Source organism: Octopus bimaculoides, chromosome 4 (assembly GCF_001194135.2).
Source record: "Octopus bimaculoides isolate UCB-OBI-ISO-001 chromosome 4, ASM119413v2, whole genome shotgun sequence".
Classification (NCBI taxonomy): domain Eukaryota; kingdom Metazoa; phylum Mollusca; class Cephalopoda; order Octopoda; family Octopodidae; genus Octopus; species Octopus bimaculoides.
The window spans coordinates 1,768,883-1,775,916 of NC_068984.1; positions in this window are offsets into that span (position 1 = coordinate 1,768,883).

The window sequence follows — 7,034 nt, forward strand, 5'->3', positions numbered from 1 at the left end:
TTGCTAACACTCAACAATCATCCTCTCCAAAGTGTAGAGAAATTCGTCAAACTTGGAAATGCACCACCGTCAAGGGGTGTTTACATTGATGATGAAATGAACGCAAAGATTGCAAGATCCAGTTTTTCATTTGGACTTTTCCATGACAAGGTTTGAGAAAGACTTGATTTGACTATAAGGACAAAACTTGATGTATACAAAGCTGTTGTAGTGTGACTACATTACTTTATGGACGTGAAAGCTGGACAGTTTACCAAAGATAGGCAAAATATCTCTACCACTTTCACCTAACATACCTGCGAAATATTCTCAACATCAAGCGGCAATTCCTAATACGGTTGTGCTCAAGAAAGCTGGTAAGTCAAGTATATATGCTTTCCTAATTAAATTCCAGCCGTTGTAGAGTGGTCATGTAGCCCGACACCAGACTCTCTCAATAGATTTTCTTTGATGAACAAGCAATTGGCTCTCGGTCACGTGGAGATACAAAGGGTATTCAAGACAACATTAAAAAAATGTAACTTAGAACCGTCTACGTGGGAACGTCTTATTCAAGATCACACATTGTGGTGTAGTGATGTGTACTCTGAAGTACAACAGAAAAACGAAGCGCGATAATACAGTTGACATAAACTGCATTTATTCGTAAAAACATTTTAACCACTCAGACTTTCTAATAGAGAATTCCGTTATAATCAGATGTAATTATACGATATGGCGTTAATCAAATCATGACGCCAAAGTTAGTTACTGTAATATACTTTATGTATAGTTTTTATTTTTTGTATTTTTCATTGCTATGATGATCGATGTATTTGAATCACCACACTTCTATGATTGCATTGTTCGATGACTGCATCTGTTAGTTTGAAAGTTTATTTTAAATTTCTTGAAATTATCTCCTTTTTGTCAACAGTCTTTAATGTTTGCCAGTAGAAGAAAGATTTCATTTGAAAATACTGAGCATAATAATATTCAATACATCATTACCTATCCAAATGCATGCCATTGGTGCATTCGAGTTATTTCCCTTAACACAGCATGCATGTATATATATATATATATATATATATATGTATATATATACTATATAGAAGGACAGCAATGGTTTCATGCAAAGAAAAATCTCTCAACAATTATCAAGTCTCCCACATTGTTACTGGTCTCCATTTTAGATGAGAATACATGAAGCTAAACGAGACTATACGGGATTTTGGGATAAATAAATGTACTGATCATGGGAAGTAACTTAAAAGAAAATAATAATATATACACACGTATGTGTGTATGCACATCTGTACAAAACATGCGTATATACACACATACACACACACCTGCATTATGCGTTTTATTCGTGTATGAGTATGTGCATATAATTATGGAGTTTCACAGATTTTGATGCCAAACATGGGTCATGCGGTTGTGCGTATGAATGCATTTCTTCTGTGAATCATTTGGTATCATGAGTATGTGCAATCTGGATTCCCCCATTACACATATCTGTGTAATGGAGGAATCTAGCATAAGTTCGTGAGAGTATGCCTTTGATATATAATGTTCATGTAATCGATGTCCAGAGAAGAATTTAACCAGGTTGGAGGGGTGTTGAAGGGAAGGGGAGGGGTGGTGCTTGAAATTTCGGAGAATGAATTGTTACTTGTACATGCTGGGGAAGAAGGTTTCCTCCTTAACGTTTAAAAGTTTACTGTCGATGTTATATTATATAGTTTTTCAGCGCTGCAGGGCTTACATTTACTACTCCGTTTCCTGTATTTGCTCGCCTTAGCTATAACGCCCCAGTTTATATTGAGGTTACTGTCTTCTCTCTCTTTAAGTGTCCATACCATATTCCATAAAAATGTTGTATTTCTTTTGCTTTTATCTCTGAACGAACCCAAATGCTGCGTATGTTTTTCTTTGAAGGTGTTTCCCGTCATTCCAATATAAGATTTTGTTGTTAGGTTCAAATCCGTAATGCTGGTCTTGTACACAAATACTTTTTCCAGGCAATTGTTGTTCAGGGGACAGCTGTCCGAGGATAAAAAATTACAGGATATTTAGGGGATGTTCCTACTGTTGTTATTTTTATTGTGGTCGAAAAAAATCAAACCCGTATTGAGGAGGCAACTATAGCGAACTTTGACGGTATTGCTATTGAAGATTTTGTGGTATTTCTGTGAATGGGGGAAGTGGTTATCTATGAATTTCAGGAATTTTCTAGCTATGTTAGTAGTCCTTCTTTGACTATGTGTGTTTATGAATTAAAAGAATTGATTGTAGCTGTCGGTTGCTAAATTATTTTAGACAAGTTGTCTTCCTCAATTGCATCAATAATATTATTTTCTTACACACACGTTGTTGTAATTTTCATGAATTATGCAGAGGAGGAAGGGTTATAAATCTTTGCCCTGCGTCAATGTCTTCAAGATTAGTGGGAGGAAGAGAGGAAGTTATCCTCAGACCAGAGACTATACCTGACTGCTTGCAACAGAATCAACTCTGATGAAGGTATACAAGATCCAAGTTTAGCCCCAGGTTATCTCTGGTCAAACAGACTTGTCATGTATCAGATAACTTTCTTTAAATTTAAACCTGGAATGTTTCAGTTAGAAAATCTAAACCGCTGGCGAACAATATTAATACATTTGGTAATAATTATTTCTTTATTGCCCACAGGGGGCTAAACAAGGACAGACAAAGGGATTATGCCGATTACATCGACCCCAGTGCGTAACTGGTACTTATTTAATCGATCCTGGAAAGGATGAAAGGCAAGGTCGACCTCGGCGGAATTTGAACTCAGAACGTAACGGCAGACGAAATACCGCTAAGCATTTCACCCGGCGTGCTAACGATTCTACCAGCTCGCCGCCCTTTGATAATATTAACCAGTTATTTTGGTTATATCTCTGCAGTTTATCATAACGCCTGATGACATTGTTTCTATACAATCATCGTTGATGTCAGTCTTTGATAGGCGATGATCGATAAAAAGAAAGTTTAATTTACATGTCAAAAGGCATCATGGACTTATCAGAGAACATTTTGGTGGGCCTACGATAACCCTTCAGGTCAATTTGCGCACAGCAGCTGAAGGTCATATATAGCGTTTAATGTGATAATTTTCATCTCTCATCTCTCAAAGTGATAATTCCTGTTGTAACTGGAGACTAAGCCCTACGTTTAAATGAGATTTATTAATTCTCATTTTTTTGACAATTTCATTATTTTTTATTCTTACACATAACATGCATACTAAAATTGTATAATAAGTAGATTAAAAATGCTTAGTGTTATTAATAAACATTTTTGAGGAGAATCCTTTCTCTTATTAATGATTAAACATGTCAAATATAACATTACTACAAAATGGTGATACCGCCTACATCCGACGAAAATCCTCGAACAAACGGTAGCCATGCCGAACTTGAATAATTCAGCCTACAGCTGAAAAACAACCTCAAAATAATAGCTCAACATGCAAAGCAGCCTACAGAGCCTCATTTCAACATCATTCCATTGGCAATGACTGACATGAATAATGGAGAAAATATATAACAATTGAAAAATTAGCAAATCGTACTTAAACGAGCAGAATTAGCGAGAACCAAAGAACATCGTTATACAGTTTTATGCAATATAGTACAATCACAACAGAGACTTATGGCATCTTATTGCCATTTCCAGAGCACTCTGGCTATTCTTAAAAACATCTTCTGCTCTTGTTACTCAGACATTTTTTAGGTTACATAATCCGTTGCATTTATATTTTTGTTGTATTTTTCAGTCACTCTGTAAAGCATAGATTTGCTTTTTAGTCTGTGTTTGTGGGTGGTAAGGGAGATTTGGTATTATCTATTGGAGTGTCCAAAGGAATAGTTGCGAGATTTGTATCGTAGTTTAAAGCGGTTGGAAGTCATTCAGAAATAGGCCTAGGGGAGGAGTTCGTAGTAACTGCATATTTTTACATAATGCCCTTAGCAAGACAGTTATTGTTGCGTGAACAGTTATTGATATCAATGAATTTGCAAATTTTGATGAAGGGGTTTTAGGGAGTTTATATTTTGGGGGTATTGGAATAAGTAAAAACCTGTACACGAGCACATTAAATATGGACCAACACAAGTTTATTTTAATTGTCGGTGAGATTTAATTAACTCCAATTTGACAAAGATTTGCACACGTCAATCCATAGACTACAGACGACCGAAATGGTGCACACACACACACATACGCACGCACACACACACACACACACTCTCTCGCTCTCACACACACAGAGTGTACGTAAACAGATTGGTAACTTGTTTTTCTGGAATTGATCAAGTGGTGTCACCACCTCTGACGAGACCCCAATAAGGTGTGAAAATCGAATAGGGTTGTTCAGAATTCTTTCGTTCTACAAATAATTAGTTAAATTTGTATGCCTGCTACATAAGTTTACACACACACACACACACACATATATATATATATATATATTGCGCATTTTATATACATTCATACATATTTAATTTCTATATTATGTATGTTACTTATGAATATATACGTATATATTGTATGTATGCTATATATATTATACAATGTACACACACACACACACTCACACACACACACACACATGCACTTCACACTGACAAAGCCCACGCCCTCCTCTACAGACACATACAAAGAAAAGTCTGAAAGGGTAAAGTGTTTGAAAAGCGGGACTAATTTAAGCCAAGGGGCAAGAAATGTGTGAAATGAAGAGTAGAGAGAACCTCCCAAGTGGCGGAGTGGTGTTGGGGGTGATGGTGGTGGTAGCGGTTGGCGGTCTGGTGATGTGTGTGCGTGGGGGTGGGGTGGGGGGATATTTTAAAGTGTCATTGCTAGTTGCGGTGGTGCCAGTGGTGACAGCCTGGGGTTATTGGTACGGGGATACTGGGTGGCGATGGGGTTGCAGCAGCAGTAGCAGTAGTGGTGGTGGCGGTAGCAGTAGTGGTGGTGGTGGTGGCGGTGGTGGTGGTGGTGTGGTGGAGGTTAATGCTGTTTAGCAGTCTTGACTTAGATTTATTGTCGATGGCGTTCCAGCTGAGGCCATCACCTATGTTTTAGACACTGTATCTTCGAGTACATTGTTCAGTGTCCTTTATTCACACTGCAGGATATGATACGAGGGGAATTTGGCTGCTGTTTCTCACAAATCACGGCTTCTACGTTGGCTCGTTGAAAGTGACATTGGCGGAGTTGGTGGTTTTCCGGTAGTGTTGGATGTAGTTTGCGTTCCTCGTTGTGGTGGTAATGCAGTTGCTGTGATGGTGGTGTTAGTGTTGTTGATGGTGGTGGTGGTGTTGGTTGCAGTGTTGCTGTCGTTGGAGGCAATGAAAACTGTTAAATGAAACAAGAGGGCGCCCCATACCCTAGTTGATTGCAGACCGCATCTCCAGGCTCACAAGACATACACAAGGGGATAAAGCAAATTCCTGTATTTAACATGGTATATTTCGGAGAAAGATTTGTTAAAACAATTTATGAATATTTGATAGAAAATTTAATTCGTATAAAAATATTTCATCTACCACAAAATATGGATTAACGAAATTTCCTGATCGACATAAACTGTACACAGCGTTTATCAAGATTAGGATTCCGTGCAGACATGCTAGAAGTATTACCAAGTATTCCTCACCGCCTGTGTACCCCACCAATTGAGATTAGTAATGCGTCTACAATGATGATACTCTTGTAATCAGTTGGAGAGTAGCACGAGAGAGAGGGAAAGAGAGAGAGAGAGAGAGAGAGAGAGAGAGAGAGAGAGAGAGAGGAAGTCAATGAGAATGGTCTCCTTGTATTTGTAGTCTAAGATTTATCTTTATAGTAAAACATATTTCCCGAGACTGTCACAAATAACTTCAGACTATTTAATTTAGTGTCTAAAAAATACTAATGTCTTATTAACTAAAAGCAGTCACCTACTAAAAGCAAGTATCGTCATACTCCACTCATTTTGAATGACTTGTTTGCTTGAAATGTCCAGGGATTATAACAATAAAGTTAAACTGTCAGAACAACAGATTGTTTCCTTTCTATCAATCACTCAGGTTTTCCCTTTGTTGCTTCTCGTTTGTTAGCGGCGTAATTGGCCCCACACTAATAATACTGTTGGTGAACAACTTGGACCCTCTCACCATACTTTCTCCAGCCACAGCTTTTCACAATGTTTTCGTTCATTCACTTCGCGTGATGCAACAAGAACATTAACAGCAATCATTTCTTTGGACATTGTTCAAAGATAAAAAAGACACCAACTTTGTGCTGTCTGCATCACAAGCCGAGACAACAAAGCACAGCATATTGTTTTTATGATTCACTATCTTTTCACCTATATTTTCGGCAGTTGTTTCCTATAAACGGCGAGAGGGGCATAATTATTATCGATTTTACTGGGGCCAATAAACCCTTATTAACTTCTCACTAGTTACAATTACAAGACAAACAAATATGGCAATCACCGAACCGGGATATGTGAACTATTGCTGTAGGCTTATATTAGGAGACAGTGGTCTTACCCTCTGTCCCTGGGCTAGAGGTAGGGGTCTCATTTAGGACGCCACAGTCTGCGACTCCTTTGCTCCTTCCCACATCTTGAATGCTGCAGATAATGGAAGGGTCACTGCTTCCGTAGCCGAACGGAAGAAAACCCTGAAGTGTCTCTTCCAGCCTGTGGCATTTGAGACATTCGGAGGGACTGGGCTACTAACCGTGAAGTTCTTGTCATCGTTGGCAGCACGCCTCACCGAGGTGTCAGGTGATGCCGGCGGGGGCGCTTGGCTTTCCCAACACCTTTAGCCTGGCCATCGCCCGTGGCATTGCTGCGAGCGTGCTGGCTTGATTCAGGAGGTTCCATTAAACCTTGTGGTGTGCGACCAATTGCTGTGATAAAAAAAAATTCCCCGAAAATGGTTTCAATAGTTTTCACAGAAAGATTTGGAAGAATTAGATGAAAGTTCTCCGGTAATTTTCTTTCATGTAAATAAATGTTAATTTAAGAATTT